This window comes from Ylistrum balloti, unplaced genomic scaffold, assembly GCF_031769215.1.
Source record: "Ylistrum balloti isolate Yb309-2 unplaced genomic scaffold, AGI_CSIRO_Ybal_v1 Utg370734, whole genome shotgun sequence".
Classification (NCBI taxonomy): Eukaryota; Metazoa; Mollusca; class Bivalvia; order Pectinida; family Pectinidae; genus Ylistrum; species Ylistrum balloti.
In genome coordinates, this window is record NW_026782433.1 from 29,489 (window position 1) to 53,098 (window position 23,610).

The 23,610-nt window shown below is 35.2% G+C and overlaps 2 pseudogenes; both read right to left on the reverse strand.

Moving 5' to 3' along the window:
* Positions 1-1,227: 1,227 nt before the first annotated feature.
* LOC132557858 (uncharacterized) lies at positions 1,228-13,944 on the reverse strand (annotated as a pseudogene).
* On the reverse strand, positions 13,025-21,052 carry LOC132557865 (uncharacterized; annotated as a pseudogene).
* Positions 21,053-23,610: the final 2,558 nt, after the last annotated feature.

The window sequence follows — 23,610 nt, forward strand, 5'->3', positions numbered from 1 at the left end:
TTGTGGCGGGATATGGGAGAGTGAGATAGAGATATATATTAGTGATGGTGGAGAGAGATGTGTGTCACGCCTATAAGTTAGATGAGAGAGAGAGAGGTCACACATTGCTGTACTGCAGTAGTACTGTTACACACTGCTGTACTGTAGTAGTACTGGTACTGTAGAGTATGTGTACGTCACTCCTATTATACACACTGTACTGTGTAGTACTGTCACACACTGTACTGTAGTAGTACTGTACACACTGCTGTACTGTAGTAGTACTGTACACACTGCTGTACTGTAGAGAGAGTATGTCACACTGCTGTACTGTAGTAGTACTGTAACACTGTAGAGAGATGTGTGTCACACACTGTACTGTATTAGTGGTGTAGTACTGAGACACTGCTGTATATGCGTCACACCTATATTAGTGTACTGTCGACACTGCTGAGAGAGATATGTGTCACACTGCTGTACTGTGGTAGTACTGGCTGTACTGTAGTGGGTACTGTCACACTGCTATTTGTGGTAGTACTGTACACACTGCTGTATGGGTAGTATCCCTAACAGTGATGGATGAGAGAGATGTGTGTCACTGCTGTATTAGTAGTACTGTAACAATGGGGGATACTGCTGTACTGTAGTAGTACTGTATCACTGCTGTACTGTCGTAGTACTGTATCACTGCTGTATTGCTGTAGTTGTGTCACACACTGCTGTACTGTAGTAGTACTGTAACACTGCTGTACTGTAGTAGTACTGTAACACTGCTGTACTGTAGTAGTACTGTAACACTGCTGTACTGTAGTAGTACTGTAACACTGCTGTACTGTAGTAGTACTGTAACACTGCTGTACTGTAGTAGTACTGTAACACTGCTGTACTGTAGTAGTACTGTCACACACTGCTGTACTGTAGTAGTACTGTTACACAATGTACTGTAGTAGTACTGTAACACTGCTGTACTGTAGTATTACTGTTACACACTGTACTGTAGAAGTACTGTTACACACTGTACTGTAGTATTACTGTAACACTGCTGTACTGTAATATTTTGTAGCACTGCTGTACTGTAGTAGTACTGCAATACTGCTATACTGTATTATTTCTGTATCACTGCTGTACTGTAGTAGTACTGCTGTACTGTAGTAGTACTGTAACACTGCTGTACTGTAGTAGTACTGTAACACTGCTATATTGTAATAGTACTGTAACACTGCTGTACTGTAGTAGTACTGTAACACTGCTGTACTGTAGTAGTACTGTAACACTGCTGTACTGTAGTAGTACTGTCACACACTGCTGTACTGTAGTAGTACTGTTGCACACTGTGCTGTAGTAGTACTGTCACACACTGTACTGTAGTAGTACTGTCACACACTGTACTGTAGTAGTACTGTAACACTGCTATACCGCAGTAGTACTGTTACACATTGCTGTATTGTAGTATGTACGCCTACACTCGTGTCGTACGTAGCTATATCGTATACTATTATTATGTGAGACAAGGAACGTTGGTGTCATCAGTTACCATATCTGAAGTAAATAAAGCAATCTGTTTTAAATTTTTTTGCTCTGGGTCCAATGTCCAATACCACTGCCACAATTAAAATTTGTTTTAGGGAGTTGTACATTTGACATATTCAGTGACTTGATTGAAAATGTATTAAAAATTTTAAAGAGATGTTGATAGCCATCTTATGTAAAAGTGTTTGATTTGCATGTGATGGATTATATCTCACATTAAAAGTAACAAATACATAGTATATACATGTGCACATGTAGAAGTTATAAACCAAGGGAGGTAACTCTTTTGACCTTACTGACCAAACAAAACAAAATACATAAAATTCTAAACTGTTACAGCTTTTTCTGTGGTAAGGAAAATAGTTTAATGACACATATTCTCTGTTTGTGACCGAAAACCTACCATAATATCTGATTTTGTAAAAATTTTAATCTGATGACTACAATCAAATAATTTGATAACTTGATCTATAAATAAAATATCTTCTCCACTCATATTGTCATTAACGTTCTCTCCGTCAGTAGAGATTTACTTACAAAAACGGTTATCAGATCAAGCACCAAAAATCTTTTGGGACATGAAACTTGTCATATTAAAAGATAGGAAAAAAATTAAAAGTCTGAAACGCGATAAAAAGTACTCCTGACTTCGAGGTTTATTGCGAGACTGGGCGTTTTCCTGAAGATGTGCAAATAAAAGTAAGATATATTTTTGGGGGAAAACTGATCACACGAAATAGTAGTAAGATATCTACATGTCTGTAACGTTCATATTTCATCTACAGGGAAAGACGGGAGTACTTTTTAAATGGATTAGAATTGTTAATAATTTACTTAACGATACCGGATTAAATTATATTTCCACGTGGTCCTATCATAATTTAACAGTGACGAATAAAAACGACATGCTTCAATCAAACGGATTACAGCAGCAAATTTATGGTCAGTTAATACAAAAGCGATTGACGATATTGAAAATTGTGGTCGTTGTCAAGTGTATTAAGTTTTTAAAGTTCATTTTGTAATTAAGAAATATCTTTTGAAACCTAATCTAGGAACAGAAATGTTTTGTGTAAAGTTCGCACATCCAAATTCCATCAATCAGCGGAAACTGGAAGATGGTCAGGAATTCCACGAAAATCAGAAAGAATTTGCAGTTTATGTCTCGGGGAAATAGGGGACGAATCCCTTTGTCTTTTCAAGTGTATCACTCTAAGACTTTATCGGGAATAACAACATACATTTAATATGATAAAAGACTATTGTAACAGGTTAAATGAAGCGTGTCTTGTGTAATGTTCATTACTACTAAATAATGTTAGTATATTTATTTTAAAAAGTGGCAAAAAAGTATTTAAAATATTTAAAAAGAGACATGAGGCACATACAATCGAAAAGACAAAGACGGACAGACTGACCGACATATAGACACACAAAAAACGGGAATGGACAGCCAGATACAGAGACAGACAACAGAAATATAAACACTTACAGATGGAGATACCGATGTCCGGATAGAAACAAACATACAGACGGATGGACGAACAGGCAGATATACATAAAGACATTCTAACATTCGGACCGACAGCAGCATACACAGACTTACTTATGTCCGGACAGACAGACGGCTACCAGAGAAAGAGTTGGACTGAGTGACATACACAATGAAAGACATACGGCAGGACAGAGAGAAGAAACACACAAAGACACACAGGCGGACAGATACATACAGGGAGGGAAAGCGAGAGTAGAAACTCATCGGGGCACAGTAATTAATGATTTTAAATGAACTACGACCAGACGAAACAAAAGGAGCCAATCACCGCCCTGCACGTAAATCGCAAATTAGTATCCTTAAGTGATAAGTCTAAGTCCGTGGTGAAACCAGACAGACGGACAGACAAACTTGGTGTGTGTTGTACTTTCAAGCGACAAAACTTGCACGTCATCACGACAGAAAACTCTCCAGATATTTTATGGATTTAGTCCAAATGACACATTTTGCTGCTGATGAAACTGTGTAAGATGTTTGTAACCGAGATACAGTTCGTATGTTTGTTTGTTTTTGTTTGCTTTTTTGATACGATCAATGATCATCGGCGATATTTTGTCAAGTTTTGTCTGTCGTTTTCTTTTTACAACATAACAATTTTACAGGGGTAAATTCTTGATACGTGTTATAAGAAAGCAATGCTTAATTATTTTCAAACAACCTGGTATTTTACATCTAACTCATGTTTTTAAAATGTATAAATCTTTATTGTTTCATATAGGATCCCAAAATACATTTGACACAACGTGATCGTAATAAACACGATCAACAATCATTGGCGATATCTTGTCTAATTTTGTGCATTCTTTATCTAAAAAAACATCCATGGAATGCGTATCTGTGACACAAATTGAAAATATGGGGCATGTACAACAGATGAGCTCAGCCTTTCCACGGTCAAATGTGCGTCAGTCTCTGTTAAATCACTGTCCCGAGTATTCTGATATCCCGTTAAATCTGAGTCCTGAATGTTCTAATATCCTTTTAAATCTACTCTCCGAGTTTTCTGACATCATACTAAATCTCAACCGTGAGTATTCAAGCATCCTATATAGTCTGACACCTAAGTATTCCGACACTTTGTTAAATAGGAGCCCGGAGTATTCTGACATCATGTTAAATCACATTCCGGAGTTTTCTGACACATATACAACAGAAAATATATTAAAACAGACAAAATACAATATCAATGTAATTTTATGTATTTTATTGCTGATTAAATGGCAAACATACAATACACAGAGATAGGGTTACGGCATAATTTAATATAAACAGTTACTTTTAAAACGGAGATTATCCAAAGGTATTAACTAAAAATATTTAACAGAAATGTTGTTTTTTTTACCACTTTTTTTCCCCAGGAGGAATCAGCAATGATTTTACACATTAAAGCAAATGTCATATTAATTTTTACACACACATATTGTTTACAAAGTGAAGAAGGTTTCACCTGAGTGGTATTCTACTGAGGACCTGAAGATAGACATTGTGATGTTCTAAGTTCTGTCTAATCAGGATCATTAACAGGATAACTTATTAGTGAATTGCTAAAATGTTTTTGTTCACAACAGTCAATTTTCACACTTATATATTTTGAATTTTGCTAATGAACATCATTCATTTAAATGGTATTATTTTTGTGACATGTAAATGTTAATTACAATGTTATTTACCATGGTTACTACACCAGAGTACTGTCACACACATATATCTGTTACACACTGTACACACTGTACTGTAGTAGTACTGTCACACACTGTACTGTAGTAGTACTGTAACACACTGTACTGTAACACAATGTACTGATGTAGTACTGTCACACACTGTACACTGTCACACACTGTACTGTAGTAGTACTGTCACACACTGTACTGTAGTAGTCACACACTGTAGTAGTACTGTCACACACACTGTCACACACTGTACTGTAGTAGTACTGTAGTAGTTTTACATTGTTCACACACCCTGTAGTAGTACTGTCACACACAAACCTACCCACAGAACATCGTCCCTGTCTATACCTACAGCCCATGTCCCCACTCTGTCTGTGTATATGATCCTGAGGAACTCACCACCTCCAGGAGTAGGACCCTACAGTTGTACAGTCCCCTATGATGAGGTTCCCCACACTGTCATACACCACACCACAGGGGTTAAATGTTACACGTCCTGTTTGTGGTGTTTGTTTATATGTACTGGGGATGTCACCTCTATATACAAACACTTCCTGGAAGTCAGTATCCATGACAACAACACGTTGATTTCCATCACCACCGTCACGTTCCATGTTGAAATCAATCACTGTGACATTGTGAGTTACTGGACACTCTGACATCCTCCATGGTGAATACACTAATGGTTTCCCAGTCCCTACAGCCATTGTAGTGAGTACCATTTGACCTTGTGTAGTAAATTTACAGATGTGTTTCTCCATCCCCACAATGATATGGTTACTGGCTGTAACACATATACACCTGGGTCTCTCCTTGGTTCTGAATTTGTTTGTAAGTCGTCCTGATACCAGCTCCATGATGTTGTTTTTACTGTCACAGACCCACAGTGTGTGTGTTGTGGGTGATAGACTGATGCCAGTGATGACAGCCGTGTGTGTGACCTCCTGTACTACTTTACCCTCCCTGTTAAGGAGAGTTAATGTTTTACTGTAACACCTGGTCCACACCTGACCATCAGTGGTGGGACATATAGACACAATGTTACATGGAGACTTCCACTCCTTCACCACTTTGGTCTCTGACAGTAGTGTTTTACTTATCACTGCTTTCTTCCCTTTTACTCCTGTTTGTTGTTGTTTAGAGGATTGTTCCTGGTCACCTGATGCTAAGACTGACCGATCCTGGTCAGCTGATGTTTGACCTGAGGTGGTAACTGTCCCTAAGGCCAGTTGTAGATGATGTTGTGGAGTTGTGTTAGGTGTGAAGCTGGCCGTACCCAGGACAGGATTCACTGGGAGATGTATTGACGGATGTATTTCACACTCTGTGTCGTAGATTTCCAGGTGAGAACCTTGCTGGAGGGCCACCTTACATTCCTGTAGTTGTTGTTTTAGTTGCTTGTTGTATGTCTCCAGGTCTTTTTTGTACTTTAGAATCAGCCTGGCATTGTCCTCTTCCATCTGTTTGTAAACTGAGAGTGTCTGTGCTGTAAGCAAATCAAGGTCTTGTTTAATTTTATCTGTTTGAGATTTTAACTTGAGTGAAAATTCCTCAAAATTGCTGGTGTTGTTTTTAAGGAGTGTATCCACAGAAGATATATATTCCCTGACTTGTTTCAGGTCATTTTGTTCTGTTTTGTCAATAAAACTTTTAATATTTTGTTTCTTTTGAGGAGTAATTAAACTGAGTTCACAAACATCATGACCTTTGTGAGTTGTTGACAAACATGTAAGGCAGATAAGTTGATCACATTTCTCACAATAAAGTTCCAGTGGTTTCTCTTTATGTTGAATACATGTTTTCTGACCTTTAGGACGGAAAGCGGTTTGACCAATGGGTGTTGCCATGGTGAAGATCAGAGGAATCTGAAAAGAAACACAATTTTTTTTTATATAAATTTGTTATATATATTTGTAGAGGTTTAAGTAACAAAAAATTACACTCTCATAAAATAATGAAAGACCCTACAGGTATATTGGTGTACACCACTGTTTGATTTTAATTTGTTCTTTAAAATCTTTCCCTTCTTTTCTCTTGTTTCTTCTATTTTTGCTCTTTTATGAAATCTGAATAATCCTTTTAAGAAATAGAAATAATAATATTTTACTGGGAAATCCAAGATGACTGTCAACCATGTTGTCTCTCTGACCAGTTCCAAAATAAAAAGGCAAAACTAGGAGCTGGCCAAAGGAAACCTACATATGGAATTTAAGAAAGTTTAATCAATTCTCAAGAAAGAGAAATAACTTTCCTTAGTAAAAATCCAGGACGGCTACTTATCGCCCACTTTGTTCTTTTTCAACTTTCATTGTCGCAATTCAAGATGGCCACCAGCTGTTAACAGCTATTTTGTTTTTTCTGATCAATCCCAAAATAAAACGACAAAAGGGCACAACAAGTAATTAAGGAAAACCTATGTATGATTTTGAGAAAGATCAAGAAATAGCGATAGCAAGAGCTGTTCACAGACGATTGACAGATGTTGGATGGATGACAGATCACAGACATAGGGCATTTTAAATAACCCACCATCATCAGATGACGAGCTAATGAAAGGTACACAAACAACGTAAGGTTGGGTGAAATAATGATATTTATATATGTATATTCTAGTACATTCCAGAATTTATCCCTGATTGCATTGTTGTCACCTCATTCAGCAGTCATAACAAGATAACTTTGCCAGTTATAGTCTCCGACAAATTCACAGCCTCAACAACATGAACTCATACCAGAAGTATGAAGTTCCTGTTTCCTGTGACTAGTAGTGTAGGAGATAGAGCCCAGACAACCTTTTTTTAAATGTAGGTCAAATGTCAAATGTATGCAGAGTGACATGTTTTTGATACAACACATCTCAGCAAATATGACATTCCAGTGACAAGTAGTGCAGGTGATACAGCTTGGACAAATTCCCAAAATTAATTACATGCAAAACTCACCTTTTATATATGCCTTCAGCAGAACATGCTGGATATGAATTTTTCAAAATTAGGTCACCAAAATTTCTGAAAATAGCAAAAACAATATCTAACCATCCTTGAACATACAAAGACTTTGTAATATGAAGATTACATAACAAGAGGCCCTAGGCCTTAACAATCACCTGAGTATAAAGACCTATAAGAAAAAGGCCAAATAGGCCTGAATTGCTCAACTACTCTAAAGCTTACAAAGAGGACATTGTAGGTTCTGAAAGACATTTTCTGTAAACATAAAATCCTCTTCCATATACATGCTGCTACACAGATACCATGACCACGGACCTATTGCTTGTTGAAAGAAGAAATTATTAAGGTCTCGACCCCTTTCACCCCAGAGATCTTGAAAGTAGATCATGGTCAATCATTTGAACAAATTTGGAAGTTCATGATTAAAGTATGATAAAGATCCAATATCTAAAGCCTGGACCTTTTGGTTATTGAGAAGAAGTTGTTTAACTCTTTTACTCTACTTGACCCCTTGTGTCCTTTAAGACTGGACAAGGTCAATCACATGAATGCAATTGGTAACCCTTCAGCTCAGCATGCCACAAACCCAATATCAGCACTCTGAGCCTTTTGGTAACTGTGAAAGTTGTTTGAAGATTTCAACACATTTGGCTCGTGTGACTTTTAATGTTGGTTAAAGTCATTCATTAATTTTAACAAACTTAGCAGCCCTTTATCCCAACATGTTACAGGCCAAATATAAGAACCCTCGGTCTTTTGCTTAATGAGAAGGAATCATTTGAATGGAAAGTTTACACATGGTGCACAGCAGACAGCACAGGACAATAGATCAAACACAATGGCCTAACAAGCAATTATTGCCTTTGGCTGCAGAGATCAATACCTAGATTCATCAACCAGATACAAGATCATACTTACCGAGGACACGCCTGTTTGTAATTGCTCTAGCTCTCAGAACAGGACATGCTTTTTCTAGTCACCAGAACAATAGCATTAAATTAGCCACACTAAAACCTATTTGCTAATGATAAATGTTACACAATATTTCTTGCATCATATAAATTTTTTTCTATATATGTTATATAAGAATTGCTTCCCTTGATTTTCACACGAAGATAGACGTACCTGGTATATCACAGATCACTCAATATTTTACAGTCACTTACCAAATGTTTTACCAAATTTTCTACTGGACAAGTGCTTTCTGTTTCATCACCAATAGTGACTCACCACACTGCCATCTTTAACCTATTCAAAAGATAAGGAAACATAATGAAAATTTACATTGGAGGCAAATATAAATGTTATGTTTGCTTGATGTCGTCCATTTTACATTTTATCTCAAAATAACTGCATCCTATTTTGTTTTCCTGTTTTTTTTTGTTTTGTTTTACCGTTTTTTTGTTTGTTTTTTTTTTGTTTGTTTTGTTTTTTGTTTCTTTGTTTCGTTTGATTTTGATAAAAAGTTGATCAAAATCAGAACAATATATATTTCTTATGGAATTACATGTATATGTATATCCTTTACCAAAATAAATACAAATATACAAGTCAGAACAATATATATCAGGTTCTTATGCGATTATAAGAGAATTACATGTATATGTATATGATTTACCAAAATAAATACAAATATAGAAATAAAGTAAACAATCCTTATCATTATGTCACTGGAATAACACAGTTTATGTTGTTTTAATAAAGCCTACTAAGAAGACAAAAAAAGAAAAACTTGTCGAGTCATTAAGCAATGGGAAAAAACAGCAATACATAATTTTTTTGAAAAAAACCCATAAAATTTTAAAGAGAACCAAAGCTGTCAAACAATAAACAAGAGGCCCATAGGTCTTTTGGACCAGGTGAGCTATAAAGGAAATAATGGAACTAGATTCAAATACTTAAAATAACTAAGGGAAATAACTCTTCTACATATTGTCAAGTCTAAGTTGAGAGAGATCTCAAAACAAAATTTGATATTGAAGAAAAAGGCATTAACTTCTTAAAAACAAAATATGCTGTTCAGGAAATACAATTTCACCAAACTTTACACAATTACAATACAAAATACATCAAATGATGTACTCCATATATTGATATAAAATCAAACCAACCAGGGAAATATGGAAATCCCGCATCTGTAATATCATTATCCTTTCTGGAGAAGTGGCTTATTCTAAAGGCCAGAAGACAGAGGAACAGACTGATGAAAAATGGACAAACTGGTCTCAGAGCAGTAGAACTTGTAGATTAATTAATCAAACTAAGATGTTTTTAATTAATTTCAGATTGAGCCTCCAGTTGTAACTATGTTGGTCCAATGAAACAAACACCCCTATTATAGTGCATTTGCACTCTTGAAGTGTCAAGAAATAGACAATCCTGAAACTTACATTTTTCATTGATTACATTCCCCCAAGTCAAGGTAATGAACAACAAGAAGAGGACTGGTAAAAAATAAGTGGACTTCCAATATTTATAATATGACCAAGGAAGTGGGGTGAAAATGATTGTTACAGTACTGGTCCACTGGCCAGGTGTCCTGATTTCATTGATTTTGTGTTTAACAATTATAACTATATCTGCAAGCTGTAATTTTAACAAATGAAAATGAATATAAAATATTGAACAAAAGAAATGGTAATAACGTAAAAAGACAAAATTCCAGGAGAGTGATCTATGCATGAATTCTTTAGAGTGGGTGATAACAAACTTTTAAATGTGACAATCCAAGATGGCAGCCTGTCAGCCATTTTGTTTTTCTTATCAGTCCAAAAAAATCAAATGAGCACTAATAGGGAAAAAGGAAAACCTACATATGAAATCAGAGATCTACTTTAACAAACTTTACTTGATTAATCCAAGATGGCTGTCTGCTGGCCATTTCGTCTTTATGATCAAACCTTAAAGCAAATGAGCACAACTAGGGACAAAGGGGAACGTATATGTGAAATTGAGAAAGTTCCATTCAGTTCTTCTTAATTAATAGGGATAACGAACTTTACTCTGAAAATCCAAGATGGCTGTCTGTTGGCCAGTTTATTTTTTCGATCAGTCCCAAAATCAAATGGGCACAACTAGAGAACAAGAGGAGCTTATGCATGAAAGATGAGAAAGTTCTATGAAGCATTTCTCAATAAATAGCAATAACAAAGTTTCAAAGTCAAAATCCTAGATGGCCTCCTGTTGGCCATTTACTTTTTCTTATTAGACCCAAAATCAAATGGGCTCAACCAGGGACCATTGGGAATCTACCAATGAAATTTGAGAAAGATCCATGCATGTTCTCAAGAAATAGCCTTAACAACTTTGGCAAAAGACAAAAGACTATGAATGTAGGGCATTTTGAATAGCCAATAATCTGAGGATGGTGAGCTAATATAATGAATCATGAAAAATGCATACACATTTTAGCAGACACCTGGCCCCTATGTTGACATTTTTCACAGAGTTTTGTTCAGTAATACATTTTATGCCTGGTATTTTATTATAGTATACTAAATATAGTTTGGGTAAATATATCATACAACTTAATTATTCGAAATAAAATAATTTAGTCTTTAATGTTGTAATCACTAACAAATCAAGATGCAAAATATTACTGCATGAGCGAGAAAAAGTGTCGTTTTCTATTAGAGTTACCTCCCTTATATTATCACTAAAATGTATCCCAAGTTTGTTTGATATCAAAATATATTTTCATTTCACTGATTTCATTTTTCACATTACGAAATAACCTTATTGACGGAACATCATATTTGTGTGTTACAGACTCCAGGGATGTAAAATGTTCGTTCTCCAACAATTTAAGACAGTGCCCTTCCACAATCCTTTTGTTTTGAAACTGAGAGTACAGTATACTGCTAACAATGTACACACACACACACATATATATATATATGGGAGAACATGAAGACCGCCTGACTCGTCTGCTGAAAGGGAAAAAAAACCCGTAAAAGTTGACTTTAAAACCGTTAAATAAATAAGACCACCTGATCAGTGATGGGGATCTCAGACCACGTACAGCCTACAGGCTGTTTAAACACGGACTACAGATATGAAAGTTCATGCTTTAGCCTGACTATTTTTCTCTCTATGTCTTCATTTATAAAAGTTAAACAGAAGTTAGGTCAATTAGCATCTTAAATACACCTATGGAACCATTTAGCAGTGAAATCTTCATCCTCTTCAATTCCTCTGTCGTCTGCAATGTCGGTTCCGTCGCTGTCGTCGAAACGCTTTAAAAGTTTATAGCATGATGTAGGGGAAGTAACTCTGATAATATTTAAATAATGAATACCAACTTCACAAAGTTCTTACTGTATTTTTTTGCATTAGTCTCTTCCCTACCCCGCGCATGCCAGCGCGGTGACGGTACATGGAATATATAGATTTCAAAGGTTTCTGAAAGATATTACTGTTCTATCGATAAAGAGTTAAAACATGTATCTGCTCAAGCGCTATCATCCCATACAATGAAATAAATACTGTCGACATGTGTATGTACCGGGGATTGAAAGTCTAGATTAGACGATCGATCCTGAATTACCCAGGACGGTGCATGAATCTGATGGCAGTGATTTTATTATATGGCCGGAGTGTCTACATCATTTTAGAATATATTCTATATATTCATAACATAACACTGCCTATCGCGATCCTCTGTATTGTACGTCATTCATGTAAAGTTGCATCTGTGAATTTAGTGACTAGGTGTCAGCAGTCAGGCAGACCGTCAGTCTGAAGTCACAGTTTGTTGTTTCAATAATATCTATGTGAAAATGATATTACAAACGCTACCAAATAGTAGCGTATATAGTATATATGTACATATTGGCATTTCTGGGCTACGGTAGATAGCCGACAAATACGTTTACCGGGATTTCTCTCTACGCGAGTGACGGATCCAGAAAGAAACGTCACACTAATAACATCCTGGATATGACCCAGATTGTTTATAGATAGATAATCCAGCAAAACAAACTGATGCTAAAACTGTCTCTTGTATGTTAGCTTGTCATATTAACGATCTTTAGCTGACAACTTTTTTTCTAATTAGTGTGAATTTCATAACTTAACTGTTTAAGGACACAGAAATAAAAAATCACTAAATAAACAATAAAATTTACAGATAACACGTTCTCAATTGCTTTCAAATTACCTCCCCTTAATCTACAGACGTGCATCTAGAGACATTTAAATACAAACTGCACATACACATGCTTCAGTCTAAATTATCAAAAAAAAAAAAAAACAACAAAAAACCCATGATTGGCACCCCATTCATAGGACACTAAAAACAACATCCAAATATAAGGAATTTGACGTCTTAGTTAATTCTGTTAACTGAAGCCATCTTCATGGGCACTGTTGGCAACAATTTTTGATACAAAATGCTCGATCTGTTTAATAATTCAATGTAAACTTATTAAAACATTCAGCGATCAATTTCAGAAATAATGGTTCGTACGATTATCTGTATTGCAGGTAGATATACATATGTTGTAGGTAATAATACATACTTGTACTGCGTGTAGATATACATGTGTTTTAGGTAATAATACACGTATACTTGTACTGAAGGTAGATCTACATGTGTTTTAGCTGATAATAATACATACATGTGTTTTGTACTGTAAGGTAGATATACATGTGTTTTAGGTAATATTACATACCTGTACTGCAGGTAGATATACATGTGTTTTAGGTAATAAGACACACCTGTATTGCAGATAGATATACATGTGTTGTAAGTAACAAGACACCTGTATTGTAGTTAGATAAACTTGTATATTCTGTAATGAAACATACCTTTACTGCAGGTATATACACATATGTATTTGGTAATAAGACCTACTTTTTTTATGAAATTAGATATACTTGTGCACAGGATAAACAGACCTTCCTGGATTCCACCCAACCCTATCTTACTCAACTACTGTTGTGGGCTGCCTGTTGCAAAAAATATATTGGAATCTTTACCACAATCACCACCCACCCCATCTCATCCCCTTAACCTCTATGGACCGTCTCTTGTACCCTACACATCTTACACACACCACGCCACCCTACCTTTTCTCGCGTGACTACATTATATCTTACCTGGATGTTTGAGGTGAGATTTTAGGAAGTCAACTCTGTATCTCCACACTTCTGATTGTCAAAAGAAGCACACATACAGATGTATTATCATTGTCGACCAAGTCATTGTTTCTCTCCTTCTTCTATTATAGCCCTTTCCCTCCAAGTAAACTGATCAATTCCTGGTTGTAATTGCTGATCTACATGTACGTACTTATACACAAACACTCATACTTCCTTGTTCTATGCTGTTTTAACAGGGACGATAAGCCGGTATATTGCGCAGTTGATCTGTCAAGGTTATTTTTTAAAGTTCCGCAGTGTAACTATCACATAGTGTCAGATAATTATGTGTTGAGCTCGGAGCACTGTCTAAGTAAACAAGATAACTAAACAAAACAAGTATACTAGACAGTCCTGTTTCAAAATAGCAGGTTTAATTCAATCTTGATATCCATCTTGACGGGCCTCGATTTGTCCTCTCTCACACATATATTGTAGTTTTGGGCTTATCTCCATAATATACCTGTGCATTTGATACTAATCCATGTTGGGTAATAATACATACCTGAACTGAAGGTAGATATACATATGTTGTAGGTAATAATACATACTTGTACTGCAGGTAGATATACATGTGTTTTAGGTAATGCTACATACTTGTACTGCAGGTAGATATACATGTGTTTTAGGTGATAATACATACTTGTACTGAAGGTAGATATACATGTGTTTTAGGTAATAATACATACCTGTACTGAAGGTAGATATACATGTGTTTTAGGTAATAAGACACACCTGTATTGCAGATAGATATACATGTGTTGTAAGTAACAAGACACCTGTATTGTAGTTAGATAAACTTGTATATTCTGTAATGAAACATACCTTTACTGCAGGTATATACACATATGTATTTGATAATAAGACGTACCTTTTTAGAAATTAGATATACTTGTGCACAGGATAAACAGACCTTCCTGGATTCCACCCAACCCTATCTTACTCAACTTCTGTCGTGGGCTGCCTGTTGCAAAAAAATATATTGGACACTTTCCCACAATCACCACCACCCCATCTCATCCCCTCAACCTCTCTGGACCGTCTCTTGTACCCTACACATCTTACACACACCACGCCACCCTACCTTATCTCGCGTGACTACATTATATCTTACCTGGATGTTTACTGAGGTGAGATTTTAGGAAGTCAACTCTGTATCTCCACACTTCTGATTGTCAAAAGAAGCACACATACAAATGTATTATCACTGTCACAATTGACTTTCCTACCTTTTCGTACCTGAAATGTTCCTCATTTGAAAAATTCCTTTCGGTAGTTTCAAAGAACAGCAACGGCTGAGCGGATTTTAACCATATTGGCTCAAAAGTTTCATTGGGGAAGTGGAACAAATTTGAATATATGGTGGGTATTGGCCCCTGGGGTGGAGGATCGGGGCCCAATTAGAGATTTAGAGTAGGATTCTAAGAATAATTAGACTTTGCCCAAATTTGGTCTGGAGCATTCTTGAGTGAGGGGAAATGCATTTAGTATTATTATCATTTGGGGTAGAAGGGGCAGGGCCCAACAGGGGAAATAGAACGAGTTTGTTTTGGAAAAAATACCCCATTAAAGTCATCTAGTTAAATATCGAGTTAACTCAATCTACAGTTAAATAACTTATCTACTCACGACGGTACTCTTCATATGACGCCATCTTTCTCAAGGCGAAACTACACCGCCAAACGGCCATGGTAGATAGTGTAAGTAAAATAAAATAACGTCTACAAATATTCCATTGTGTCGTGATTAAAAAGTGATCAAATAGATAATGGGATTTGGATACAAACATTTAATTTGGGATCCGTAAACAGGTAGTGAGAAACAGTGTAGACACGAGAAAAAGTACCAAGAAATTTGATGTCACACAAACTTGGTAAACATAAAGTTTATGAAACTGGTGTCTGTCAAAAATGATGGTGATCTATATAAAGCTAAGGGATTTCAAGTTTAAAGATATAGGTAGGCCTAAAACTGTACAAATATATGTAAGTGAGAATGGCGTTAGGGTTAGAATATCGACCTTGATAGAACTTGATATGCCCTCTCTCAAACATATATGGTAGATACAGCTGTGTATGGATTATATCAAACTACAAGTGTACCTGTACTCTAGGTAAATATACCTGTATATTTGGTATAAGACATACCTGAAGTGTAGGTAGAAAGACAAGTGTATTGCATAATACATACTTGTGCAGTAATTTAATATACCTGTATATTGTGTTAACATACATACTTGCATTCCAACTCGCCCTGTCTCACTCTTCAACTGTCCCGGGTTGAAAACACCATAGTGGTCCTTAACCTTTCCCCACACTCAACATTCACCCTACCTCATCCCCACCCGTTTTTGGTGCCGTCTCTTGTATACTACACATCTTGCAAACCCCACCTTGCCATACGTCATACGAATTTATCATAACTTACCTGGATATTTACTGTAGCGTTTGTAGGAAGCAAATCTGCTGTTTCACACTTCTGTTTGTCAAACACAGATTGTACACATATACTTATATTATTGTTGTTGACCAAGTTATTGTTCCTCTCCTTGTACTATTTTATCTCTTTCATACGAACAAAACAAGTTCCTAGTTGTGTTTGCTGATCTACACGTACGAATCAAAGGACAGTATTAGTTCCTTGTAGTATGACGTGGCTGTCAGTGACGATGAAGAGGCGAGGTTGCACACTTGACCTGTCAAGGTTGTTTTACATGTTAACGTTCTGCACTTTAACTGTCACGTAGATAGAGGATATTTAGTTGGTGTGTGGTGTTCCTTGTAGCATTATTTCTATATTTTCAGATATCCGTGGTCATTGTCCACTTCACCAATAGACAACTGACCAAATAGACAATGTTCCTATTTAGTAGTGTCAGATAAGCATGTATCGAAGTTAGGTAGTTTTACCTCTATCTTACTTGGTTTGGAACTAAATCCAGCCTAACAGAAGTATAAATATTTCATGAGAGATAAACATTTCAGCATTTAAACTTAATTATCATTAAGTACATTGTATTTCAAACGTGAAATTTTACTTTCTGCGTTTTCAAAGATACTACAATCTAAAACATCGGGTTAAACCATATCGACAGCCAAAATTGCATGATATACATACTCTTGACAGAATTCTTCACATAGCGTCATCTCTCTCGAGGAGAAACTGTATCTCCAAAGAGCCATGATGGATAGTGTAAGTAAACGCAATCTCTCCTAGAAAGAGTTGTCATCAAAAATACTATTTTGCTGTTCTAACTGATGACAGGGTGATCAAAGAAAAATAATCAGATTCGGAGAGACAGGCTCTAATATCCCATCACGGCCTGACACAAGAGTAACAAAATGAGAAAACCTACTGTATTTGGTCTACAAATGATAATATTTAGTTTTGGATCCGTAAACAGATACTGAGGTACAGTGAACACACGAGAAAAGGAAATTTGATGCCACACAAACTTGGTCCATACGTATGGGCGTAAGATAAAAAAAAAAACCCTTGACATTTTGTAGATAAGTTCATGATCTTTCAATTTCGCTTACATTAAACCATCTTAAATATTATTGTCTATATTACTTGATACCGCCTTAAAAGCTAATTTAGGAGCATTGAGTTTATTTTGCCGTAAATCATTTGACAAACTCTTAGTTTTAAAACTGAAGGCTCAGACAGCAAGCCTGATAATTTCTAATAGACACATAGATAAGGAAACACGCCATAACATGGTTTTGTAGATAAAATAACAAAAAAAACAAACAAACAAACAAACAACCACAAACTCAATAACAAACATCCATAAATATTAACACTATTGTATGGGCTTCAAAAATCGACAGTAACTACTGTATCATTGAAAAAAAAATCGACAGGAACTACTGTATCATTGAAAAAATGAACAGGAACTACTGTATCATTGAAAAAAAATGAACAGGAACTACTGTATCATTGAAAAAAAATCAACAGGAACTACTGTATCATTGAAAAAAAATGAACAGGAACTACTGTATCATTGAAAAAAATGAACAGGAACTACTGTATCATTGAAAAAAAAATCGACAGGAACTACTGTATCATTGAAAAAATGAACAGGAACTACTGTATCATTGAAAAAAAAATCAACAGGAACTACTGTATCATTGAAAAAATGAACAGGAACTACTGTATCATTGAAAAAAAATCAACAGGAACTACTGTATCATTGAAAAAATCAACAGGAACTACTGTATCATTGAAAAAATGAACAGGAACTACTGTATCATTGAAAAAAAATGGACAGGAACTACTGTAACATTGAAAAAAAATGAACAGGAACTACTGTATTATTGAAAAAAAAATCAACAGGAACTACTGTATCATTGATAAACATCGACAGGAACTACTGTATCATTGAAAAAAATCAACAGGAACAATTGTATCATTGAAAAAATATTGCACCATGAATATTGCTAAGTATTAATTTCAAATGTGGAAAATAACATTTGGCACAGCATATTCATCTAGTCTGTGCAGTGGAGATGTTATTATTGCTTAATATAAATCCAGTATGTATACAATGATGTTAATACTTACGTGTGATTTGCTTTCAAATGGAATGAATATGTCATTCACAATCTCCTCCAACAAAAGGTCAGCTACCTTTTCCTTATTGTGTTTTATGTATGAGGCAAATGTTGCTTGGGATGAGGGCATGTTTTGGTAAATCATATAATGTGCTCATTCCAAATTTCGACATGACAAAGGAGATGAAGTAGGCTTTTCCAGCAAGTGTCACAAAGTCCTCGTGAGCCTGAAATTATGACCTGTAGAATGAAGAAAAGACCTTAACTATTATTATACTCAACTCCAACCCCCCAACTTGTTTGTTTGGGAGGCATATGTAACAATTTCAGAGAAACGGTTGCTATAAACATGTTTGCCACAATATCTCAATTGTCAGTTGTTTCTATCACGAGGTGCAGGTAGTAATAAGACACCATAAGTTTGAGACATTGGGAAATCAATAACTATTTTTTTCTAGTAAGGCCATCCTATGTTTTCTCATTTGCGGAAAGCGCCGAGGGTTTCAGATTCTCTAAATCATTTTACTTTTGTATAGAATATTGCTCCTTTAGAATCATTTTGTATTAACCTTGAATCTGGCTTTCACTTCTCCATTAACATTGCTCCTCTGGATGATGTACTTCAGATGGGCCAGAGTGGCAACATGTCTTCCATGCTTCAACTTCAGGAATTTTTTGCACAGTTTCTGTTAACATAACATGTTTGCTATTAAGGTATTAATGTGCGCAACACAATTAACTTTTGAATTAAAAGTCCTTTTGTGAATAGCATCATTAGTGTACCAAGTATGTCATTCCCTTTGAGAGATTATGTGACTACCCCCTTATTTTAGTTCTCAATGAATTTCTATCAAACTTCAAATATTGGTTAAGTATCATAATAACTTGAAAAAACTAGCTTTGTTTTTCAACATTAAGATTACAATTATTTCCTTGAATATATCCCTTTTTGCGTGAATGAACTTAATTTTAACCATGCAACTGTCATGGTAGACTGACAGATGTGCAGAGTATTAGTCAGCCATCCTGGCAAAGGTTCAAGTTTATCTCAGTCATAGCAACAACAGCATTATGTCATACATTACATCATGTCACTTATGAATAATGCTAACACTAACCTCAAGAAAATCTTGTAGTGTATGAAACAGTTCAACAACTATTGGATAGAGCTGTTCAAATCGTTCCTTTGGAGTATGTGACCTAGCTCGAAGGGATTTTGCCCCTTGCAGTCTACACCGTGTCAGTTGGTCTCCCCCAACAGGAACTTGAAAACCATCAAGTTCACCACCTGTACAATCAAACGTGGTTGCACCAAGTAAAAGAAAAACAGTGCCTTTTTTGCTTATATGTCTATTAAAATAATGTCTTTTTGAAGAAATTATACATTTATTGCATGATAGTGAGGGAGATATGAAGATTTATTCACCCAAGAAAAATCATATTCCTAGGGGAATGACAGGTATGATTTTTCTTCGGTTAATCTCATGAACAGTAATGTACCAAATTGTTTATTATACCAAAACAATACCAGGCTACAATATCAACCTGTTATTTACTACAACACACAACAAGTAACAATGACTAGGAGAGTTAACATCAGGAAAATATGAGGTTTTATTCCCTTTTCATGTAACTGTCTTGAACAATCAGATGGCGTGTTATATCTATGAATAATGAGGTATAATGATATGTTATATAGCTTATTAACTGTTTAGATTACCTCGTCCTGCCTTGGCGTACCAATGGTTTATCATTTCCACAAACTCATCCATTATATGAATGCATTCCTCATATGACACCTCATTGTTAATGGAAACATAATTGTTTTTTTTTTTTTTTTTTTGCCATCTGCTCTTCCAATGGGTGTGAAATATGATCGGGTAAAGTGGAAAAATGTTGCATGCAAGAAAATCCAGGAATATGCTTCTTCAACATCACTCTACATAAAAGCACCTGAAGTTTATAACATCAAATATGAAATCACAAAACAGTAATATAGCTTTGAATTGAAAAGACATATTGTGCTAGCAAAGCTATGTCATTTAAAACTGACATTTCATGATCAACCTTCATCATAATACAACTTTTACTCATTACTGAATTGAACACTTACAATAAAATAAAAAATCTATTTAAATGTAATACATGATTAACAGATTGCTTATACCGCACAAAGAATATTTTCACATTCAAATTGTAATAGCCAGTTTCATCAGCTTGTGGTATTTCATGGCTCCTCCAGGACAATTAACTGAAAAAACATATGCTTTTCATGTCCAAAATAATGAAAGTGTTATCCCCCTTTCAATCTTTAAACATCACGCTTTGTGTTTCTAACATCCCTACCTTAAGGCTATACTTGTAACAAATAGTGTCCTGATCAAATGGGACAAAGTCAAGAACGTTGGGCTCAGTGCCATAAGATGTTCGAATTCCTCGCAACGGAACCAGACTTACTGGAACATCAACTCTATCCAGGATAAAGTCCGATACAAAAAAGTGGTAGTTTTCGTCCTTGTTCGACATACGTACATCTTTGGTGTGAACTCTCATATCAATATTGTCACCATTGAACTTGCTGTTCTTACCAGAACTCATGTCTTGTACAAGTTTCTCCTGGCGATTTTCTCCAAACTCTGTGATGATGTTTCGTTTGGGCTCTGAAGACATCATCAGATGGACATTATTCGGTCTGGACATTAGCTGAAATGTGATATATTAAGATAACAAACTTTCTTGAGTTGTCCATTTACCATGTAGACATCACACCACTGATGAAGTCAAACTGTTAATTTGGTATAATAATTCTGGATCATCAATATCAAAGATCAGGATGGTATATAAACACAAGAAAGCTGGTATTGTCAGAAATAATACCGTATTTATCCTGTTATATGCCCAGGGGGCCTGTGTTAATATTGGAAAAAGTCCGGGGTGGGCTTATTGCAGGAATATAGCTTATATAGGACACAAAGGTGGTCTTATTACCCGAAATGGGCTTATTGCCGGATAAATACGGTATATCACTTCAAATGTTAATACATCATCTAATAAATTTATATATGGTTAATAAAAAATCTACTTAGCTTAAACATCTGCTAGATGTATGAGCTGGGTACCTTAAACCTCACATTAATACATGTTTTTCAAATTGATTGCATTTTGTTTACCACTGAGTTTTAATTGAACGGTCTCCAGGTGTCGAACCTGGCAACAATCACATTAAAGTGAATTGTCAGTACCAAACAAACCATGAACTGTCGATATAACACAAGGAAATCAAAATAAATCGAAAAGAGAAAACATGTTAAAATAATCCAGACAAAGTGGTAACATCCAAATACAGTGGTATGATGATTTTAAAAGGAAACAGCTTCCCCTGAAAATATACAGAAAATGAACTTAATTTAAAAGTGACTTAAAAATAAAACAACAAATGAAAGAACTATAAGAGAATCATAATTCTAATTAAAAAGTGTGGTTGAATTATCAAACTTGATAATATGAAGACAAAAAAAATGAATACAAAGGAAAGTTTTACATGTGGAATTGGACTAGGTGTATAGTGAATAGTTGGCAAATGTATTTTCAATCTACTTCATTACAACGCCTACAGATTGTGAATACATACCTCATTGTCTATATGGTACAGGATTGCAAGTGAAGAATAAATCTTCTGTATTGCACTAGCTTTGCTGTAGCGACTGTGCATGACCATACCATAAATAGTGGCAATGGTAGCAAAGCGACGTTCACAACTTTCTTGTTTGCTAACAGCACTGTTCAATGCAGACAAAAAAGACCGACACTTTTTCTACTTTTCATTAACAACAATGTGGAAAATATGTTTTTCACACAGTGAATCTTTAAAATTTTCCAAGAACAGTGTCATAAATACAGCTGGACAATTCCTTATCTATTTGTTTAGATACATCATTTTCACAGATAAAATGGGTCGGATCTAAAGTGGATTCATCTACAGCAGAACTGGTCTCTGATCTGTTAGAATATTCATGATCTGAAAAGAAAGCAAATACGTTTCCGACTCATTATGGACTGTGTTTTTAATTTTTCAACAGAACTACTGATCTGATCAGTTACAGACTGTCTAATTGCAGATGGTGGAGTTTTTGCTGATCGCTTTAAATCACTTTTATGCTTAGTACATAACTTAACAATATTGTTTTTGTACAATAAAAAATTATCTAATAATGTAATACAACTGTAGCAAACAAAGTGTTTCTCTATAATTCCATGATTCAAAGGTTCACCAACAAATTGACATAATTTATCATAGTAATTATTTTCTCTAGCCTTCTTTCCTGATAATGGACACAATTTCACCTTTGGTATGTTACAAACTACACAAAAAATGCAAGACATGCTTTAACATAGTCTCATTTAATAACATAAATTTCCTAAATGAAAATTACCATATAACAGAAACAGTACTAGTATGATAACTACAATTAAGTCCAGGATGGCAGCACAATGTTTACAGAAAGAAAATGAAACTAACAATTTACAAAAAAATGGTATACGATACATAGAAATGTGGAAAATGAACATCATTGAATGTAATGGCTGTGGAACTGGTCATCAGACAATCTATGACAGTGTACAATTTAGATATCAGTTATTTATAACTGCTTTAAAATGTAAATGTCCCAACATCGAGTACAACCATATACAGTTAATAGGATAACACCATGTCAGCTTTAGTTGATCAATCACTATGTAAACCAGACACCTTTGGGAATAAGTGTAACCAGAATATATGACCGGATTACATAACAGAGTTCGGATTATTCAGAATTTACTTACTACATGTATATAATTTTGTCAGATTTTAGCAAATATCCGGATTGGACAGAGTTCACTGTAATGTGATTGATATACACAGCATATACATATAAATATGAGAACTGACTGAATGCACTGTCTTACTAAACCTGAGTAGACCTAATATAATCAATCTAATTACAACATCCAATACATGTGGAAATGACAGCAATGAAAGTATTGGCGGTCCATAAGAATACATCTATTGTTTTTACAATATTTCTTAGAAAATTGTGGCTAGAAAAATAATAATTATAAGCTATATACAATTTTGTATCACAGTAGCGTACACTACATATTATAAAATCTAACAATATAGCAGACGACAATAAAATTTATTATATGCATGAAATTTTCTCGAAATCCCATTGGCTGGATCCTATACA